The sequence below is a fragment of the Staurois parvus genome, unplaced genomic scaffold (assembly GCF_062004578.1).
Source record: "Staurois parvus isolate SC_StPar_1 unplaced genomic scaffold, SC_StPar_1.0 ptg000002l, whole genome shotgun sequence".
Taxonomy (NCBI): domain Eukaryota; kingdom Metazoa; phylum Chordata; class Amphibia; order Anura; family Ranidae; genus Staurois; species Staurois parvus.
Window position 1 is genome coordinate 5,522,067 of NW_028317798.1, and position 23,268 is coordinate 5,545,334.

At 39.1% G+C, this 23,268-nt stretch overlaps 1 protein-coding gene across 1 annotated transcript in view; it reads left to right on the top strand.

The window, feature by feature from the left end:
* DENND1A (DENN domain containing 1A) overlaps positions 1 to 23,268 on the top strand; it is a gene marked incomplete at its 3' end in the record, with an annotated part of 1,241,355 nt that overhangs the window by 1,120,327 nt on the left and 97,760 nt on the right. The gene's annotated exons all lie outside the window — the stretch shown is intronic.

Here is a 23,268-nt window from a genome sequence, read left to right on the forward strand (position 1 = left end):
TTCTTATCTATAAAAGTTTGCAGATATTCTTCTTCAGGTAGTAATGTGATGTTGATAAGCAAAACAGGTTCTATTTATTCTCTTCAGTACTTTGTTGTAACATACACCTGACATGCCAGGAGGTGTGCTCTGAACCTGCTTCCACTGTCTGACTGTCATTTGTAATGCTGCACTTAGTGACTTTTCCTAGGCTGAGATAATGTCATCAGTCCTCTACAGGCAGAAGGAAGCATTTTATCAGTCTGCTCCCCCAGTGACCAGTCTACAACAATGTAGAAAGTCAGAAGGTGAGAGATTGCAGCAAGGGGTTAATCTGTGTCAGGCATTTGTGAATACAGCAGAGAACTGGGCAGGGACCAGATGACTGTGACATCTCGGAGTCCACAATGTATTTGCTGATCCTAGCTAATGCCTGAACAAACATGATGCCATCCTTATGGAGAGAAAAGCAGATGAAGGCATTGTTGGGGGGGATCTGTGAGAGATAATTAATACCTGTAGGTGTTACATGTTCTCTATCATGCATGATTATATTTGATGCGAAGTCCATTTTAATAATGCATGCATCAGATGTGGGCTACAAGGTTTCAGTGTTCTTTGTCATTAACCATTTTGTATCATCTCACTGGAATTTTTCCTGCTAATGAAAATCAGCGTAATAGTTGTTGTTGAACATCTGGCACAGCTTGCCACAATTTGGAGCACTTCTAAATTTCTAGTTAAATTGTATGTAAAAGCAACAACAATCCTTAATATATGATAGCTTGCTACTTTGAAAATTCTTTTGTGCAGTTTTTATTGTCCCATTCTACCTGGTGATTCTGCCAGAGAACCTGCTTCCTGTTATGGAGTGACAACGCTGTCCTGCATTGTCCTCACCCTGTATTGTGCACTTCTGAAAACTACAAGCCGACCTTCCGATGCACAGTGCCAGGCTCGTTTGCCCTGTAACTGTGTAGAGAGAGCTGGCTACACCTTCTGATCTCTGTGATCAACATCAGCTCCTATGTTCACTCCTAGCTACGGCACATGCCCCTGCAGCGAAAGCCTCTAGGATGTAGACCAATGTCAGCATGTCTCCGCTGAAAAAGTACAATTTTTAACCCCTCCCAAAAAAAGAAGAAAAAAATTCCACACATTTTTATTAAAACACATTTTCTATATTTCCCTTAAGGGTTCAATACTTTAATTTTTACAAAGGGATTCCTATCCTATATTAGAGACACAATTTTCGGGTTCTTCGTCATGTCGCAGAGGTACATTTATGAAGCCAAGACACCATCTAGTGGAAAGTTTAGAATACGAAGAAAAGAAGCTGGACAAGGAGCAGAGCACAGAGCTAACTCTTCATCTCTCTGGGTGGGGTTTTGTCGTGTATCAGTTGTGTTCTTTTGTGGAATTACTTACAAGTCATTTCCTTATCAGAACGACTTTCTGATGACTCGATTAGTGTCACAATTGATACGTTTTATTATTCCTTAGGTGGCTTTACTTATACAGCAAACCTTAAACACAGCCTTAGACCATGTGACTTTTCCAAACGATGTAACCCATTCAAAATTAGAATAACTGTTGTGTGGATTATTTAGTGTCCACAATTCTTGTAGCTGTAAAGCTATCTGTACATGCTACAGGCTGACTACATACAGGATGAATGGTAGAAAACAAATATTTTACCTTCAAAATGTCAAGAAAAAAGTTTGAAAGAAGAGATTGTGTGGTGTCTGGCCAACTTTACCATTTGCTCAGATTCATATTATCCATTCACAGACTGAAAAGAGCACATTTCTAATACAATTTTTTCTTCAAGGAATTTTAAAGTAAATATTTTTGGACACATACTTTTTTATGCATATGGCAGACTGCAATAGCAGCCACCAGCTTGTGCCCATTTTCCTTAGCCAGCTCCCAGCTGAGGAGTGAAAGTGATCAGAAAGTGATCTGGTGGTCACTCTCACAGTGCAGGTGGTGCTGTAAAGCCCCTCTACATGGTTCTTGGACTTTCCTGCTCCTACTGGGAACCTGGACCACATCATCAGCCTCCAAATGGTGGGTGGAAGGAGACAGAAGAACATTGATTCCTTGATCTCCTCTGCCTGGAATGAAACCAGATGCAACAATGATTTCAACACTTCTGGTTTCAGAGCCAACATTTAATGGCCAGTACAGCCAGGGAAGCATATAACTGAGCAGATCTCTGCTTGGTTCGAAGCTTTGGAAGCAGGGGAGACTATTAGACCCCCAATGTCTCCATAAAGAGCACCTGTCACCTGTCCAATGCTATCACATGGGAGGTTGGTAACTCTCTGTGATAACAATAAAGTTGCATAAAAAATAAAATGTATTTTAAAAAATAAAATAAATAATTGTAACCCCTGCTGCCCTGCACACATCAACAAATGCAAACGTGTCCCAGGGTGCAAACGTGTATATAAACTGCATTCCCACCACACATGTGAGGTAGCGTCACAAACAACAGAGTGAAAGTAATAATTCTAACACCAGAGCTCCTTTGGCTGTACTTCTCCTGTGGATCACTGGAGTGTAGTTCGTTTTGCTCTCATGTTAACTATTTTCAGCTGACAGCAGGCTGAAGCTCGCTCTTGGCTAATGTTACTCGGCTGGTCCAGGCTAGGGACAGACCCCGACTTTAAAGTCGGGATCCACCCCATAGTCTGGAGTGGCACCTGGCTCAGCCTCTCAGCATTCTGCTCAGAGCCTGAGCCAGCCCCTCTCTCCCCCTCCACAGCCCAACACTCCAATGGGGGGGGGGCAGAGCAGACAGCGGTGACTGACAGTCAACGTGCTCTGCTGACAGCGGCAGTGAGAACTCATTGATCAGCAGTCACAAGATCACTGAGTTCTCACCCTTAGATCCGGCAGGAGACAGATGCAGCATCAGATTGATGCTGCATCCACCTAGGTAAGTATGATTTACTACTACTGCTAATACTACTACTACTACTACTGCTAATACTGCTAATACTACTACTGCTACTCATACTGCTAATACTACTACTACTGCCAATACTACTACTGCTAATACTACTACTACTGCCAATACTACTACTACTGCCAATACTACTACTGCTAATACTACTACTACTACTGCTAATACTACTACTACTGCTAATACTACTACTACTGCCAATACTACTACTGCTAATACTACTACTACTGCTAATACTACTACTACTGCCAATACTACTACTGCTAATACTACTACTGCCAATACTACTACTGCTAATACTACTACTACTACTACTACTGCTAATACTACTACTACTACTACTGCCAATACTACTACTGCCAATACTACTACTGCTAATACTACTACTACTACTACTGCTAATAATACTACTGCTAATACTACTGCCAATACTACTACTACTACTGCTACTACTGCCAATACTACTACTGCTGCTACTGCCAATACTACTACTACTACTGCTAATACTACTACTGCTAATACTACTACTACTACTGCTAATACTACTACTACTGCTAATACTACTACTACTACTACTGCTAATACTACTACTACTACTGCTAATACTACTGCCAATACTGCTACTGCTACTACTGCCAATACTACTACTACTACTACTGCTAATACTACTGCCAATACTACTACTACTGCCAATACTACTACTGCTACTACTGCCAATACTACTACTACTAATAATACTACTACTACTGCTAATACTACTACTACTACTGCTAATGCTACTATTACTACTACTGCAGCCAATACTACTACTACTACAGCCAATACTACTGCTAATACTACTACTGCCAATACTACTACTACTGCTAATACTAATACTACTACTGCTACTGCTAATACTACTACTGCTAATACTACTATTACTACTGCAAATACTACTACTACTAATACTACTACTACTGCTAATACTACTATTACTGCTGCTGATACTACTACTACTGCTGCTAATACTACTACTACTACTACAAATAAAATTCTGTTGAATCTGAACACAGTCTTTGTGCTACTTGACAGCACGCTCAGCCCCCTGTACAACACAGTGGGTTTGGTTTACTGAATTCAGATTGCAAAGAATACCCAATCAGACGCGAGCAAAACTAAAGAAAAATACATTTTGCTTGCACATGATTGGATGATCAAAGTTACCACAACATCACTTCATTTGCCAAGTTAGGTGGATTTTCTCTTTTTAAAAGCAATCTTTACTTAGCTTAGTGATGTTGCGCTAATCATCCAATCATGTTTAGCCAAAACTGTGTGTGTGGTTTTTGTTTTTTTTTGTTGCATGCAATTGGGTATTCTTTGCAAAGTAAATTTTCACTTTATTTCACCTAATTTACTAAGAAAAGTGAAAATTCAGTTTGAAAGTGGACATGCACTACTCCTGTAGTAAATTCGGGTCAGTGAATGATGTGCTGTAAATCATTATAATTGGAACCAGGTGTAGAAGGTTCTTTTCTTTCCCTTTTTTCAGTAGCTGAAAATATCCATACATAACACATTAATGGACACTGATGTCTACAGATGCAGTAAAGCCCAGAAATGATACTCTGTAAGTGAATGGTCTTATTCTAGTAGGAAGAATTTAGGGTATGGTATATTCTTACATAGTTACATTGGTCCAGCCTGGACCAATGTACTATAAATATAATTCCTGGACGATCTCCCTGGAAGCAGGAATTACTGAAGTAGACACCGCTACTCCACTTGCTTCTGGGTCCCATTCCAAGAGCCTACCCTGCTGCATTGTGTACAAAGGAGGTTGGCCAATGGGCAGGGGCACAGATCATAGAATGCTTTGCATTTTCTGAATGAATACAAAGCATTCTATGATTGGATGAGGTGGACAGGTGGGGCAGTGACATCACTCTCTTCACCTCACCCAATTAGAGAAACGTTTGTATTTATTCAGAAAATGAGTCTCTGAATGGTGTTTGTGCTGAGCAGGTGATCTCCTGTGCTCAGACTTCAACAGGGCAGTTGCTTGGTACAGGACTAGCACAACAGTGTTTTCAAGAATAGTTTCAGGCAACAAATAAAACCAACAAGCAAACTGCCAGTATTATCCTGGAAATATTGTAACCTTTCATAGTGGTCACTCAGTTTACCTCAATGCAACTTCTGTGGGCTCCACCACAGTCCAGTCTCAGAGAGCTTCTCCCATGTGGGCTTGGTGGACTGCTTTCTGAAGGCTGTGCTTTATAGTTCCCTCTCTGAGTGACTTGATGTATCACTTATCAGATCCGAGCTTACGGTGGAAATAAACCACCACAACAAAAGAGCCTATCTGTCAGTGGTTTTTTAAATGTTGACCTGACTTCCACTTTAAAAGACAGATTTCAACCGCATTGGATGAGTATGAGGGACTTTCATTACCTATGCTTTGTTCGAGTTTTCTGTCTGTGATAGTAAGGGGCCACGGTGGGTGTGTTTGAGTATACCTATTCTGCTTTGAATATCAGTAAAAGGGATTTCCAGACTACAGACACCAGAAAGGAGTGGGGTGGATTGATGCCGTACAGTTGTGTCTGAGTGAAGAACTCAAACCCTGAGCTTTGTTTCTGTAGCTCAGCTGTGTGTGTAATTCATGCACCATTTTAATGGTACATCTGTAAAGATTTTTTAAAAATGCTTTTTATGAACATTGTTAGCAATTCACTGTGTATCTCTGCTGAATTTTACACTCATTTATAAAATATCAAAATGAAATTAAGCTGTCTGTAAAGATGTAGCTTACAACCATTTCAAATTAGAGTTTTAATGTAGTATAATCGACTTAAAGTAGAACACTAGTTTTTTTACATACCTTTTTTTTTTTGCGGGGTTCTTCTGTCTGGTCAGATGACATCTTCTGGTCTTCCTTTCCTTCTTCCTGCAGCTTAGTTTAGAAAGCTGTGATGATGCTACAATGTCTGTGCCATGCTCTGCGCTCCTCAGAGGGAGTGTTTGTAACATCTGGGGCTTCCAGGACGAGTGTTAAATTACACTGGACGTCACTCAACCCGGAAATGGAGCAGTGACTGGCAGCGGATTTTCTGCAGGGGAGCAGCACTGCTTTAACATTGGACATATTAGAAATGGCCTTTGTTAATTGTTATCCTTTCTGTTTCCTTTCCAACTCAGCTTGGGACAAAAGACATATAGGCTGTTGGCCCTCCAGGTATGCCAATGCTATTTCGTATGTCTTGAGAGCCAAGAGTGCTTGCCCATGTCCCAATGTTGATATCAGTAACCTTCACTGTTCAATTGGCTTCAAGAAGAAAGCCCTTTTTTAGGGCCTCCTCATAATACCTGCTTGGGATTGACGGATATCATCTTCTTCTGCACCAGTATCCCATGAATTGATCAGGGTATGTGGGGAAGCTGCCCCTGTTAAAATAGGAAAGTGGTCATAGCCTACCTGCACCATACTTATTTTCATGCAGCCATTGCACTAATGCAACTGTCTGCCCACTTATTTTTGTCAGTAAGCTAGTGATCCTAGAAAACTAGTAACAAATATGGACTATCTACAACTGAGACTTTTAGGGCTTGTTTAGATGGATGGCAAGAGGCAGTAAAAACTTGGCAAGCAGCATTAAATTTGCCTTGGCCAATTTAATGCTGCTTGCCAAGTTTGACAGGCACTGGTGGCTGTCAAACTCGCCCACTGAGGTCAATGAGACCGAGATGCAACCATAAGCCAAACGCTCAGCTTGTGGAACAGTAATTCCATGGTAAATCACTATTCTTCAAAAAAAAAAAAAAAAACATACATTTTGGAGACAGCAGAATTACTTCCTGAATGCCTGCATGCTGCTCCTCTACCACGTTGGATTGCTTTTCAGAGGGTGTTAGAATGTCTAGATGTAGCTTTATGGCACCACACTGATTTACAATTCATATGTAACTTTGTAGTTAAAATATTTCTTTATTTGTACAAATCTATTTTAAAACAAAAGAATACAATGTATTAAAAGCACAGGCTTGAGTATCACAGTTTTAAATTAAAACCATCACGGGAAAGGCCAATACTGCTTAAACCCCTTAAAACCCCACCATTATCATTTACAGATACGAAAGTGAGTAGGTTACATTAAAATCAATGATGGGGTAGTTGATCTGCTTGTGTACTTAAAATATGCATGTAAATATTAGCATTTTCTGTGATATTTTTACTCTAAAACTGTGATGGTCCAACCTGTGCTTTTGCTATGTCAGAGTTTTGTGTTTTTAGTGCCGTTCACACTGATGGGAAGCGGGTTTAGCAGCAAATTCTGTGCCTTCCCTTCATCGTATCAGAATTGCAGACGTTCATGAGAACCTCTGTGGGTGTCTGTGTTGTTAATGACACCCCAAAAAAAGGGTTGCAGAACACAGTGCGATTGGGTGAATCGGATTGCATGGATGTGAACACCCATGTGATCCGATTCCAGGACGAAAAAAGGTGCCTGCACCTTTCTTGCGGGTGCAGTGTGATTTGCTGTGCGGTTTGAGCCATACAAAATTACTCAAATCACACTGCAAATAATCATTTGTGATTTACACAGGAATGTGGTGCAATTCCTGTCCGAGTCACATGCGGTTTCTCTCACCACAGTAGTGTAAACTGGCACTGAAATAGATTTGTACAAACAAAGTGGTATTTTAATTGCAAAGGTATATTTGAATTGTAAACCATTGTGGCACCTGGAAAAACATATACGACTCATGATTAGATACTACACACTTGAGACCAGGAAACACAGTCACACATATTGAGGTAAAATTTAGCTTTTAACAATAGGTATTAAAAACAGACAAATCAGAAACATACATATAAAATGTTCTAGGGCCCCATCAAAATATTTGAAATTATTAAAGTTATTAATAGATATACACTCACCGACCACTTTATTAGGTACGCCTAATTGCTTGGTTACACAAATTGCTAATCAGCCAATCACATTGAGCAACTCAATGCATTTAGGTATGTAGACGTGAAGACGACTTGCTGAAGTTCAAACCGAGCTTTAGAATAAGGAAGAAAATTAATTTAAGGGACTTTGAACGTGGCATGGTTGTTGGTTCCAGACGGGTTGGTCTGAGTATTTCAAAAACTGCTGATCTACTGGGATTTTCATGCACAACTCCAGGGTTTACAGAGTATGGTCCAAAAAAGAGACAATACCAAGTAAGCTGCAGTTGTGTGGATGACATTGCCTTGTTGATGTCAGAGGAGAATGGGCAGACTAGTTTGAGATTATAGAAAGGCAACAGTAACTCAAGTCAATATGGACCAAAATCTCTGGAGAATGTTTCTAACACCTTGTTGAATCTATGCCACAGAGAATTAAGGCAGTTCTGGAGGCAAAAGGGGGGTCCAACCAGGTACTAGCAAGGTATACCTAATAAAATGTCCGGTGAGTGTAGATCAAAAACATTTCTTTAATTGCACTACTTTGTAGCATTAGATCCCATATAAAAAGTAGAATAACATATACTGTGGTGTAAAGGATAGAGTTAAGTTGAATCCAAATAATCCACATTTGAAAACCACACCCTTTGCCAAAGAAAGTTATAGTGTATCATCTTAAAGGATAAATTCACCTTTTGGACAAAAATAATAAATGCACATTTCTTTGCAGGTAAAAAAATTTACATTTATTATTTTTATCCAAAGGAGCCTGGAAAGCATTGCACCAGTGATGCCATGCAGGTCTCCTGCAGACCTGTCAGAGTATCTGCTTGCTGTCTGGGATGTACGGTCAAGCAGATACTCTGAAATGACCTACCACGGCACTCCACAGCACTGTGGTAGTTCATTGAAAACTACGAGCCGACAGCCGCTAAGACTGTTGAGACTTGCAGTTCATTAATTTACTGAAGTCCGTGAATGAATGACGCGGCCATGTGGGCAGAGCCTCGCACGGCCGCACTGTTTTCAAATCTGAACAATAGTATGGGGAAACTCCTCCCTGTGCTATTTACCAGGGGGAGGGTGGTGGGCGTGGCTGCAGCTATGGAAACATGTTACATGGTCCACCCTAAAAACAGGTGGAGCATGTAACATGTTCCAAAGGTGAACTTATCCTTTAAACATGGCCCCACTGCAAACAGAATGTAAATCCTAAAAACTCGCAATAATGTCCAAAGTGTAATAGCCTAATATGGTTACCAAGCATGAAACTTGCAAACAACTGTATTGCTCCATTTGTGAGGTCATAATGCATGTTTGGTGATGTCATATAAGGTTCATATGCCAAAAGAAACTGCAGCAAACAGCATAATATTGTTTTGAAATTGCGGCTTATAGTATGAGTAAATATATAAGTATAGCTCGTATTGTAAGAAAAATGAAGTTCTTGTGTTGTAAGAAAAATGTACCAAGTTCATCAAATTGCAGATGCAAGCTTTCATGTGATTGCCACAACCAGACACCACAGTTCATAGGATAATAGCAGAAGGAAATCCAGGCACTTGCACCAAGTAGTGCAACATATTTAAAGAGGAGCTGGAAATGTTCAGACTTCTACCTGTAGTCATATGAAGGGAAACTCCAAACAAGCTCAATAGCTCTGGTGAAGCGGCTCCCACAGAGCAAGGCATGGGCACCAAATGGTAGCTCAAATTATAGGAATACAGAAAGGAGCACCAGTCTAGAAACAGATGGAAGAGTCCAAGATTATTTTAATTGTTGGTAAATAAGTCATATAAAAACAACCAATACGTTGCGGGGGTGACGCCAATCCCCTTTCATCAAGGCTGAACACTTGGGTGGACTCAAACTGGAACCTCTCAGATCTAAATTAGAACCAGAATGAAACTTCTCATGAAGTAACAAGGTGACATTTGCTGAGCAACTATGGGGTGCCTTGGAGAATCATGGAAGCTGACTAGAGGAGAGCAGAGTGGTTAGGTGAATCAATTTAGCTGTAAAATTACTAATTTTGCCAAAGCAAAAACTTCATTATACTCACTGACCTGCTTAGGCTAAACCTGCTTGAAAAAAACTAAAGTACTGTCATGAAAGAACCCTTATATAGTGGTTCCTTGAGAAATCCTAGACTTCGTTGTTCCCATCATATGTCTATCTGTCATTGTTTCCGTGTGTCTGCATATTTAGATTTTTCTTTATTATTAAAGCAGCTAAGATAAACCTATGTATATCCTATATGACGTATTTAATGAATTATCTATTTCACTGCTGTCATATAATTTGCTTCTCCAGTATTCAGGAATTCATGTTCTCTAGCACCGCAAGGAAGAGAACAAACACGGTTTTAGGCGACATACCATACTTTAATGTCATCATTAGTCGCACATGCATTTAAAGTCATATAGCATTACTATGCAGGCGAGCCAGGGACGCAATTAAAAGATACAGGAGCTTTTCCTGTGCACATCCCTAACACAGAGAGGAGGAGATGTCGCTACCTCCATTTCTCACTCGTTTTACATATCTCATGGCATTATGCTAGTTTATGTAGAGGAAGCAGATTTTTTTAAAATGCATGCATGCGGATTAAGGTCAAGCCCCGTGTATCACTAATGCAGTTTCTCCTAGCCGTATGACTGCAGCTCCTGAATCCGGCAACAGCAGTAAGATGCCTTAATTGAGACACGCTGTCAGAGTGACAAACACATTTGCATACACTCTATTTATTCTCGCTGGAAAGGTCTGCAAGCTGCTGCTGCTTGAACATTTTTAATCAGCTTTTCTGTTAGCGAGCCGGCAGCTAGCTGTCCTAGTCTTGGCTGCTTCTTTATTATTTGACAGGTTAACTAGATGGGGGATGGGAGTTTGTGGTTCATGCTATCTATATATTCTCCATGTGTACATTTTTTGTAAACTTAACAACAAGTATTTTCATTTTGGTGCATTCCCATTACAACAGTCAATTTCATCCTTAATTAACATGTGTTTTGAAAAGTGCTGTGCAAGTAGAGTGCTTGGTAAAAAAAATAAATAAATAAATCTGTGCTTAAAATAAACACCCATTGTGGTATATGGGTATAAAAAACTGAGAAAAAAATCGGAATTATTTTAATGGTGTTTTTTTGTCTTAGGTTTATGCTATATATAGTTTTCCTTCGACTTTCTAAATTAGACAAGTTCAACGTGGAAGTCCTAAGTATTAAGACTGTCAGTTGTAGACTTTATACAATGCAAGGTATTAGATTTGACAGTGCATTTCCTAATTTGTACATTTCAATTGGTATTTAGCAAAAATAAAAACTGCATTTTGTTTGCACAGTTGTGCTGCAATTTTTAAACTTTGTTTGACTTGGAAACGTCATTATGCTCAGTTTCTAAACTGTAAGTGGTTTGAAGAAAAAAAAGACCTGATGTTTGCAAAGTCTGGCATTCTTGAAATGCAGTGTTTACACATTATAGCTTTTCCACAGAAAGCAAAACCTTTTAACATCAGATTCCTAACTGTGTATAGTACATGCCTGACATTATCTGTTAAAATGCTCTAATCGTTGTAAAAGTGGAATTATACAGCAGCACAGAGGCACTGGTGCATATCACACCCTCTGACCTATACTTCTTACAGAGAAATAGCTTTGTACACATCCAAGTATCTAGGTTTGGATTAACACACTATGCAAATGTAAACAGATATCCACTTAGCAAATATATGTAAAGTCAAAGATTTAAAGGGCATGGTGGATGTATATAATGCACATTTACATTCACTGTAACAAGCAAGCAGGAAAGCTTAGATGTATTTTATGAGCCACAAAAAGTGCATACATATTTGTTGAAGGCGCTTAGCTGGTTTCTGGAGAGCAGATCCTGGACTCATACTGATGAGACTCAGGATAAAACCACTACCTTGGGATGGGATCCATAGTATATCACACATATCTTTAAAGTGTGTGATCCTTCATTTAGTCCCTGTTCAGACCTTGGTTTTGCCATAACATTTTACAACGCCCAGCAGTTTGTGCTGAGCCATTTATTTTGAATGGCACCTCAATGTCAAAGTAAAGTAGGGGGCAATGCACCTAAGCGGCAGTGCACCACAGTGTGCATGTTATGTGCGTTGCAAAAAGGTCCATGTCCATTTTTGGATGCAAGCGTTTCAAGAAAGGGTTATGCCTATTTTTTGACCATTGATTTGTATTGGCTGCCCATTCCAAATTAATAGACTGCCTTAATGTAATGGGCAAAATTCTGTATGTTAACATGCATGCAGTAATGAGCCAAAGAGGTCTGAAAGGCACTTAATGTCCCCTGAATCCTGTTATATCATACCCGCTACCATTTTAAAGACAAAAAAACACCTTGTGCATCTTGCGCCATTTTCGAACTGCTGACTCACCCAAATGCATTCCTTTAACAGTTGAGCAGAAAAACATCTCATCACCACTCAACAAAGAAAGGACAGCTACTTTATTACTTACCCCACTGATATGCCCAACTGTGTTGTCAAGTAAAAGGATTCTCCCAGACGTCAACAAGTCCTGGAAATAAACATCATACAGTCAATATATCAGCTGTGCTGAAGTTGAATATAGCCTGGATATGATGGAAAGTATGTTTCAAAATGTATTTCAAACTCAATGATGAACTAATTACAAAAAACAGGCATGCCAGTGCTGCAGCGCTGCAGGCAGTTCTGATTCCCAAGTTATTTTTTTTTTACTGCCTCCTTTTTTTTTTTTTAATAGGGCTGTAGGGAAGACCAACCAGCGGCCCAAATAGTCAGCTATGTTGTTCTGGAGGAAAGGAAAAGCCTGGTACTATCATGACATTTCTAAATAAATTATAAAGCAAATGTCACATATGCAGTGCTGCTAAACTCAACATGAACAAATATTCTACCTTATACAAAATTAAGCCTCTCACCCCTTTACTGTTGTAGCCCACAAACTTTGATTCACAACTAACTTATATTCAGTTTCTGCAAGTGCTGTTCAGATGCCACAGGCAATAAGGGGCATACATACAGACATCCCCAAACTATTACTCTGAGAAATTTCTGCAAATCTCATTCATTTTCAAGGAACAAATTGGTAAAATCTCTTAGTCTTCCAAGCTTGTCTGAAAGCATTTCTGTTGTAAGGAGATCACAGAGATCCAGCTTACTTTTCTTCTGCATTATTTCCAGACAGGTTTTCAGTCTATAGAAACTCTCTCCTCTCCTATGTCTCAACTCTAACCGACTTAACTCTGAATCAGAGACAAATGTGGACAAGGCTTGGAGGAGTCTCATGGAGCAGATAAAAGAATGGCGCAAGGCTTCAAATGATGGTGGCCAAGCGTTAAGACGCAATAGGTGGCAATGCTATCAGCCAATATCAGGACAAAATCCTCTGGTACCAGGGATCTTGCTATATTTAATGCCTGCCAACATTTGGGTTGACACTTTTGTTCCATGATAAAATGGAGAGTGTTAAAACCAGCATATTTAATAGTGGGGATTATGGTAGAACAGAGCCAGGTTTTCATTAAGTTTTTGGTAAACCTAGATTGTTCTTCCATCTGGGAACTAAAGACATACATCAAAAGTGCAGATTTTATTGTGCTCTGTCCATTTTATAACGTTGATAAAATTGATTTATTTAAGTTGATTTTTATAAAAATATGTATTTTGTGTATGGTGGCAAAAAACATAAACATGGCCTAAAGTGTAAAAAAAAAAGAAAGTTTTTATACAGATGATTAGACAATCATAAATACAAACAAAAATAAGAAAAGGGGAAGCAGAATTTAAAAAACAATTAGGTATAACTAAAGACTTGTAAGGGGTTATATAGGAACTCATTTTATTATTTTTTAAATGTTCTGTCCACAATTATAGGCTTCCCTTATACAGGACCTGCTTTAAGTATCCCCTGATGCACAGGGCAGGACCTGGTTGTCAGATCACTGGCATACAGCCATTCAGATTACATTTTAGTTAAGTCTTTTGGAGGCCTGGATCTACCCAAATCTTAAGGTAGTATTCAACTCTGAAATAAAGGCAGCTCTCTAAACCCTATAGAACCAGAGGGGCCCTCAGAATGTTAGAAGTGTGTATAGTTGAAAGATGAGAGTGCCAAAGGCTTTTGGTAAGTCCAGTAGGTTTATACTTGCTACAATAATAGGTTATAACAGCAACCAGAAAATATCAAATCTAAAGGAGGAGCACAATGGCATAATGTAACAGATCTTCTTTAATGAGCTAAAATAATGATAATATACTCACAAAATAAAATCCTCACAAAACAGACATGTAAGGAGGGACATCATAACCAGGACTTACTGCGACAGCTACCACAATGGGTGTCTGGCTTGTGTGGAGTAAAATTTTCCAGTTCTTGGATCCAGCGCTGTTGTTGGAGCACACACTCTTCCACTTTCCCACAAGGCATAACTTCTTAGTAGATATTTTCTTCTAATTTAATGCACATTTAATGTGTAAATGCACATTTGTAGTTTGAGCCTTACTAAAAATATTATCCCCTAACAGATTCTGGTTCAAAGGCTGATATACACTCACTGGCCATTTTATCAGGTACATCTTGCTAGTGCCAAGAAATTAGCCCCCACACCATTACACCACAACCAGCATGAACCGTTGATACAAGGCATTTACAACAAATTTAAATATGGTTGTCAGTCAGTTAATGCACTTTACACATCCCTTGCAGAACCTTATTACAGTGTATCTCTCCCCAGAAAACAAGAATCTAATATAATGCATTTTTTCACTCCTAAGATGTAGTGGCTGCATTAGATTTCTTTATTTCTTGCATTTCTACCTTTATTTTCACCTTGCAATCCTGCTAATAACATTTCCTGTTCTAGAGTAGCTATGCGTACGCTTTGTACTATATGTATGGAGGGAGCCAGCTAGGCTCAGCTAGTCAACTAGGCTACTGTCCTCATTTGGAGTTTTGTAGCTCAGAATATGTAGCTAGGAAAACCGATAACATTTTTGATATAACAGTTTAGATCAGAGAAAATTACGAGGACACTGGAATTCTGGCAAGATAAACAATGATTTTTTTTGTACTTACAGAAAATGTTCTTAGCGGAAAAAAGAAAGCTAATGCAGCCACCACATCTAAGGACTATTAAGCTTCAATATTGGATTTGGATCTGCTTTAAGTCAGCACAATATTTTGTGACATATTTTTGTTAGGTAATAAGATAATGTAAATCTAGTAAATTACATTATCAGCATAAATAACTATGCACTGAGCAAACAATGCAACAAGATTGTCAGATATTTATATAGGACATTTTTTTTATGCTCCGACTTAATTAAAAAAGAATGCGGAATATTTCAGTTTTTAATCAAATCTTTCTATTGCAATAACAGCCACAATCCTCTGATCTTAGGTCAGCAGTTAGATGTCCTAGTCTGTAAAAAATGGTTTGCATAAAGATTGCCATTCAGCAAACTACACTGGAAAGAAATGGCAATAACCCTAATATCTACATATTGTAGAGATGGAGAGGGAGTTGGGTTTTTATTTGTATTGTCCCACTGGGGACATGTCTCCTCACTTCTTGTCCTGAGGGCACAAATGGAAGTGAGATAATATATATCTTAAGGGCAGGTGAAAAGTGTAACATTTTAGATGTTCCCTCATTTTTTTTTTTTCACCTGGTGACACTCTTACCAGGATGAAAAGTGAGAGTGAATCGACCCAGTGGGGACATAAATAACAATAAACAGCTCACAGTTGTCTAACCTTTTTTCTGCTCTTTCTGAAAACTTGAAAGCAAACTTACTGGAGTTCCATAATTTTCTGAAACAATTTAACCCCTCTGTTGTATTAGTACGGTTTTGCAGGTACACAGCACAGATTTCTTGTTTTGTGCTCATAATGCTATGGCATAAGAGATAACATCATACCGCCACAACTTTATTCCACATGATCTGGGGGTGCAAAGTCCTAATATGGGAGATAAGTCCAGATTTTTAGGAGTAAACGTTTAAAAGTTCAGGAAGGTGTAAAAAAAAACTCCTCTTGACTATAATGCCCAGTGCAATGGCCAGTCCCTACAGGCACATCAGCAGATGCCTGTGCCCTACACAATCAAATAAAGCTGCCCTGTATAAAGGACTTCTTTATGCAAACATGAGGCTCATTTTTTAAAACCTCAAATTGCTACACTGTTCATTTTTTAAACAAAAAGTGTTTTTGTTGTATCCTTTTACAAAAGTGTGAATCAGGGCAGCAGGAAAGCCTCTATTAACATTTCAGGTACAGTATATGACTGAACCTTTGCAAGTGAATCTGTCATGAAATAATAATAGAGGCTTCCATTGTTGAGCTCTCCTTTTAAAAATGCTAGTAGTCCTGGTTGTCATGCTGATGCCTTGACTTCAGTGCTTTCTGAAGCAATATAGAGATAAGGAAATCTGACACTTTTCTGACTCTCATTTACAGCATGCTTGTGCTGGGTCTGTGACTCAAACATACTTAAGGAGGTTCCTCACCCTGTTTGAAAAACAAAATACAGATACAGTAGTTTCTGACTTTTAATAAAAGGGCACTTACCTGTCCAGGGATTTAGCGCTATCTTCACCCAAGCCGGTTCTTTCCCGGTCTTTGAGTTCCTGGCGCCAGCATGTTAACTGTGAGAAGCCAGCTGTGACTCCTTGCGACTTCATAGCCGGCTTCCCAATGTACATGTGCGAGCCTCGCTGCGCTTTGTGAATGTTCCTGCAGCCTATGATATGTGGAGGAAAACTACTGGAGAAATCGCCTAGGCAATGGGACCAGAAGTGGGAACAAGAACTTGTCAAAACCAGGTATCTGATCCCCCCAAAAAACAAACTCCCAAAAGAAAAAGAGGAGGGGGGAGGAGGGTATAAAGCAGAACTTCCCCTTTAGGGTGAAGTTCTGCTTTAAGTCAAACACAGCCAGCCAACTAGCATTTTCTTCAGGAGGTCAGCAATGGCAGCTTCCATACTTTCCCCAGAAGAAGATCAGTTTAAGAAGCTAAAAAGCAACTGTTGTATGTATTGCAAAATTTTCAGTTTTCCATTTCTTTTAAAGTGTTTCTGTAGCTATTTTAAAAGTGTTAGATGAAGTAGCCCTTGTCAGGTTTTATTTCAGTGCCTCTCTGCTAGGGGAGATTCACTCTCTCTCTTTGGCCTGGTACCCAGTCACTGAAAACTGAAAGGTATTTTAACCATTTCCTACTCCAAAACTAAAAGAAGAAAAATGGCCGGAGACACGCCTTGACTATAATATTAATAATAATAATAATAAAAAAAAGTTTTAATAATTATTTTGAATTGTAATACAGGGATTCAGTTTTATATTTTTTGGTTTCTTGGCTTTTAGGAACCTGTTGCGGAAAGTATATGCTGTAATATATAGTTTTGACTTGTAGTGAGCTCTGGTGTTTTTTTTCCTAATGTTCAATACATTTATTTAATATTTTTATATATTATGAATGATATAATATTACATTCATATATTAATATTAAATGTATTAACATTTAATTAATTCATATTTAATTACTACATCATAATGAACATATTTTTCACACTAATCTGCTACTTAACAGAAGTTATCTTTGATGACCATTTCCATCCAAATGTTGGATTTATTTGCTCATCAGAAGCAATACTGTTCTATATTTGTCAGAAATAAAGGTGTATGTTAAAAGGTCAAGCAATGTGATACAAAGTGATAACAAAACAAAATCTTGTATGTCTGGTGTCAAAAATCTTGCATTTTAATATTTTTTTTTAGTTGGTCACTTAACAATAACACTTTAACATTATTTATGCATTTTTGACCATATCTATATTTGGTAATATTTCCATGTACTGTTAATCTTTTCTTAAAAAAAAAAATGAATCTAGCATTGCAAAGCTATGGCACTCACACTGTTAAAGCATTAATGACAGACCTAAGTGCTGCTTAACCAGCTACCAAAAATGAGATTTGTGTGCGCTGTTTTCTTGATTTTAATTAAGCCCTAAAGTCTAGTGGGGGGGGGGAGAAAAATCTCCTTCCCTAAATCAGAGGTGAGCTGGAAAAAGTTACTGGGAGAAAGGACAATGTGACATGTACATAGCTTTGTACTTAATGATACACTGGGCTCCACCGCTGGAAGGTTGTGAGAGGTGAGACCATAACCGTAGAGAGAAATGTTTTAAAATGTGGGAGACTTTGTCCAGACAGAATTATTCATAATGGGAGAAGGTTCCTTTGTTATTTTGATCTTGCGTGTTGGTGGCAGGATTCTGAAGGCCTGCAAGCTTGACAGAGGTCACCAGGGAAAGCAGAAGCTACAGAGATTTTTCTTTGTCAGGTTCTGTGCCTCCCCCCGCGCCCTCCTCCATGAGCCACCCCACAAAGAGTAGTGATAATGGCTAGCCACTGTGCTGGAATGAAAGGGAATAGAGGCAGCAGGCAGATGAAAATCCCGTAAACAGTGTTCAGCGGTGGTATAATTGGGTTCTTCTCACGTTACGTCTTCCACAGCAGCAGCACTACCATCAGTGGGCGTTCCAGTGAACCCTTCCATGCTAATGAAATACATGTCCATCAGTCACCCAGTGTAAACCTCATAGCATCTTTATCACTTTGCCTGGTTAACCCTTTGAGCCACAGTGCTTTGCTGTGTTCATCTTTTTTGTAGGAATATGCCCTGACTTCTATGTTTGCCATATTGAAGTCTCACATTGCACATGCTTGCTAAGTAAGAACAGTACTGATCATGTGCAAAGCAGCTTAGGTAATAACAACCAATTCTATTTTATTTTGCAGTCATGCTGGTTAAAGATTAATTGCTTGCTATGGCTTACTGCATGTTGTATATTGTTTTCCTTGGTGAACAGTTCTTTATATAGATAAAAACAGGACTGTACTGCAGAATTAAATTTAATTTTGAGCCAAAACATGATTTTCAGTTTTAGACAGGTTAGTGAGGAGTTAGAACCCCTCTCACCATCCGGCTGGAGAGATTTACCCTTTTTATTAGTATTATTATTATTATGCAGTATTTATATAGCGCCAAAAGGTTTTCTCAGTGCTGTACATTATAGTGGGGGACAGAACATGAGACAATACAGTAACAAAACAATACACGAGGGGTTCGAGGGCCCTGCTCTTTCGAGCTTACAATCTAGGAGTACTGACTAATGCAGTTCTTCTCCAAGAAATTGATAAAAAAAAGTGATAGGAAATTAATTTTTGTGTTGTCATAGAAACAAAACAAAAAAAAACTTGAGATATTTTAACAAATTGAAAAAAAGTTTGCTTTATTTACACTTTAACCCAAAGGAGGGCAATTAGATCTTAAAAAAACCTGTCATACAAACTAAAACCCACTCCCACTTCCATATCCTTAGGCACCACCAGTGCTTAAACTACCATATCTTCTTTAACAATAGTGCAGTAGAGCAATGTTACCCATAACAACATAACTTTATCACATTTTGTCATACTGAAACCTTATTTAACTTGTAATATTTTTGTGTTTCATTTCAATATTTTTATTGTTTTAAATTTAAACAAAATAACAAGCAAGATGGCGTAGCAAGTGAATAAGGGGTCACCGCATCAAGTTGCCACAAGGATTCAGATACAAAAGTATAGCAAACTGCATTAGAAAACTTTTAAAACCTGAAAATGGGGGGGGGGGTGGGGGTGTGCAGGTTTAGTGCTGTACCAACACAGCCGTCATAGTAGTATAAATAAAAAACTTGGAATTCTCAAGAAAATGGCATCAGCTTGGAAGCAGCTGACAGTCAAAATCAGAAAGAAGGAAAGAAAAGAGGAACGAAGGACCAAGAAAGTTGAGATTTTAGTGTTTCTATAATATTCAGTGCTAGGTTGTAGAATCAGTTAATCTTCACATGACTATTAGCTCCATTAGATTGTCTCTTATCTGTTGTATTCCTGCTCAAAGATTTGAAAATGGATAAAGCTTTTCATAAAACCATATCTTTTTTCAAGAAAACTACATTAATGTGAACATCCAGATGTGAAAGATGGATTACTGGTAGGGATATTGGTCTTTTAGTAGCATCTGTCTGAACAGCCTGCATTGGATGTATAGAAGCTATTGAGCACCTTGCACATAAACTAAACAGAAAGTCAGATATCTCTTCTTTGGGAAGCCATTTTTTTTTTCAGTCCACACCTTCGATGTGGATGGGGGAAGGAGAGCCTTCCCTGCCTGCAGAATACAATGATCAGTGTTACCCACTATAGCCGATGGCACTGATTGTTCAGGAACACCCCAACAGGCTGGTTGTATACAATCGATAGATCCGCTAAACCAATGGGATGCATAGTAATGCCTACTTAAATGGAAGGTGTCTACCTGTATCACTTCTATCACAAATCCAAAAAGAAATAAGTGCTTTATGCCTTATATTGTTCCACTTCAAAACCTTAAGTTCTATTCCAACTACACTTCATCCTTAAGCTCTACTCTATAGAAGCCATTGTCTTCCATACACTGCACTAATGATGGCAACAAGCCTGAAAATCCAGTGTACAGTTGGAAATAAATGACTGTTTATTATTACTCTATATCTGTGCTAAAAACCAGGCAGACATCCAAGTGTTATTTTGACTTGGACTTTTAAAGTCTAGTTGTAGCATTCCCATCAGTAATGGAAAACATGTACCTGCTCAAGCTCACTCATCCATGTTCCATGGGAAGCATGGGTGTGTAGGATAGCCTCTGTAAACAACACAAGGATATGAGTAGTGAAAGTCCTGTACAAAAACAAAATAAACAGAAAAAGTACAAAGAACCTAGTGCAGTTAACCTTTTAATAATGAGAACAATAAAACATGCGGTCCAGTGCACTCACAAAGGGAGAGCATTTGTATAGCCTGCACTCAGTTCCAAGTTCGAAAATGTATTCATATAAAGGCACAGTGCTTATACATATGTTTTTTAATGCAATTCAGCCCTTTAGAGCCTTATTCTTAGTTTTTATTAATACATTTTGGAACTTGGAATTATGTGCAGGACCTTTACTACTTACATCAGGCATGTCCAAAGTCCGGCCCGCGGGCCATTTACGGCCCTCCAACAGCCCTCCCTGCTCTGTGTAATGTGGCCCCCCCACAGCCCTCCCTTCTTTGGCAGACAGTCTTCTGCTTGAGAGCAGAGGGCAGTGCGCATGCCTGACTGTGGCGCGTTCTCCCTGGTCTGTGTAAATGCGGCTGTCGCACGGCCCTCCCTTCTGTGACAGACAGTCTTCTGCTTGAGAGCAGTGCGCATGCGTGACTGCGCCGCGCTGGGAGCGACAGAGGGCGGTGACGTCAGGGCCGGGCTTCCAGCGTGAAGTGTGTTTCTCTTCCCCTCCCGGCTGCCGAGCAGAGACTTCAGCTCCAGCTACCTTTTTCACCCTTCACATTAGTGCAGGTAAGTTTTTTTTTAATTTATTTTCAATACATTGTGAAAACTCAGCTGTCAGTTGATCTTAATGTTATGAAATGAAAAGTATGTCGTTTGCAATTAATTTGGCATAAAATAATTTATTTGCATTTAATTGTAATGGTTCAAAGAATGTTCGGAAAAATGTTCGGCCCTCCACCATGTTCACTTCATCCAATCTGGCCCTCTTTGAAAAAAGTTTGGACACCCCTGACTTACATCCATGTGTAGTATCTCCATAAACTATGCCAAAGCATGTTGGTTCCAGAAAGTCAGTGTTAATTGTCTTACCATTCACTTTTTTCTTGCTGCACTGCATAAGACTCCTATGACCAGCAGGAGTGTGGTGCTAAGGACTGCTGTGGCCTTTGTAAGAACATTGGTCAGACATGGGGAAGCATTAAAAATAAACAGTAAATAGACAATTACAATGTATTTTTTTTTTATCCAGCCTGACTTAATTTGTATAGTTTAATGGGAAACTACAATTGGCTCTATGGTTTTTTTTTAGTTTTGCAGGAACTGCAGGCATTGTTTTACATGAATAACTCCCAGGATGCAATGCTTTATTTTTTATGTGTTTCTATGTATGTAGCTGACCAGATTTGCCCAAGTTTTCATCCTTGGCATAACTTAACCTTATTAACCCTTGTGTCAGTAAAGGGGACACATTGGCAGTGTTGGGCATTGACAGACCAGTAACAGTTGTTTTCGCCTGGAGAATATGCATGTAAATATTTGTTTAAATTGTGATTTTAAGCCAAATGGAAGTTCTTTTTTCTTTGCCTTAAGCTGTGTTCAGAGTCTTGCTTTGTGCAATTTCCTTAATATCATCCTTTCACAGTCAAGACGGTGTAGGAGGCTGGTTTTCTAAATCGGAAGCGTCTCCTAGCATTTCTCCCATTCTAAATGTGCGTTAGTGCTGCCTGAATTACATGCCTTCTCCACTGCTCTCAGTTCCCATCATTGAACCGGTATCCAGTGCTCACAGCGAGACGCAAAGCTTCATATTAAATAGCCCCAGGGCTGTGCCACTTCAACATTCACCTAATTGATTGATCTGTAGGAAAATTAGAGCTTAGATTTCAATTCTGATTGATTGAAGAGGAAATGTTCTAAAAGATCCTTTTACAATAGCAAATAGTTTAATAGATTTTGATAGACGTTTCCTTCAGCAGATCAGGTATCAAACGGGAGAGATAAAGAAATATGACGTTTACTGTAAAATATCTTTATATTGCTCATTATCGGATTTGACATGTTTTTAGCTGAGATGTATAATTTTAGACTTGTTTCTTTTTCTCTATCTCAGCCCTATTTCCCTGCAATATCCTGACTGTAACAGTGCCTTTCGTGCATCTATATGTCTGTGAGATGGGACTGGATATCAGGCAGTCCCTAGAGCACAGCTGGCTGGAATAAGTTGTGCATGTTAACACACATCCTGATGCTCACATCAGCCAGAAGTTTGGAGGTTAGACGTTCAAGTGTGGTCAGGGTTTTCTTTCTGCAGTTAGGAAGTTACTTATAAAAGTATACTATACAGTATGTACACCCAATCACTTAAAGTGTTAGTAAACCCAGGACCCTGCATTCACTATATCTGCTCTCCCACAGTACACACAACATGGAAATACTATTATTTTAGTAAACATAAACTGCTAAATATCTTCTTTCATCACCTGTTAGAGCAGTCTTGTGACTTCTGTCAGTGTCCAGCAGAACTTTGGTTAAAGATTATAGGAGGATTTTTCATTCTCCCCTGATTGTCCTATAAGGTTGCATAACCCCCCTGACTCTCTGTCTGGACAGCACTGATTGGCCCTGTGCTGATCACATGCACTCTCCCAACGAAAAAAACCTCTCTAGCAGCACACACCAAACTGAACATGTGCAGCTTGCCCCCCAGGCTCTGTTCTATCAGCAGATGGA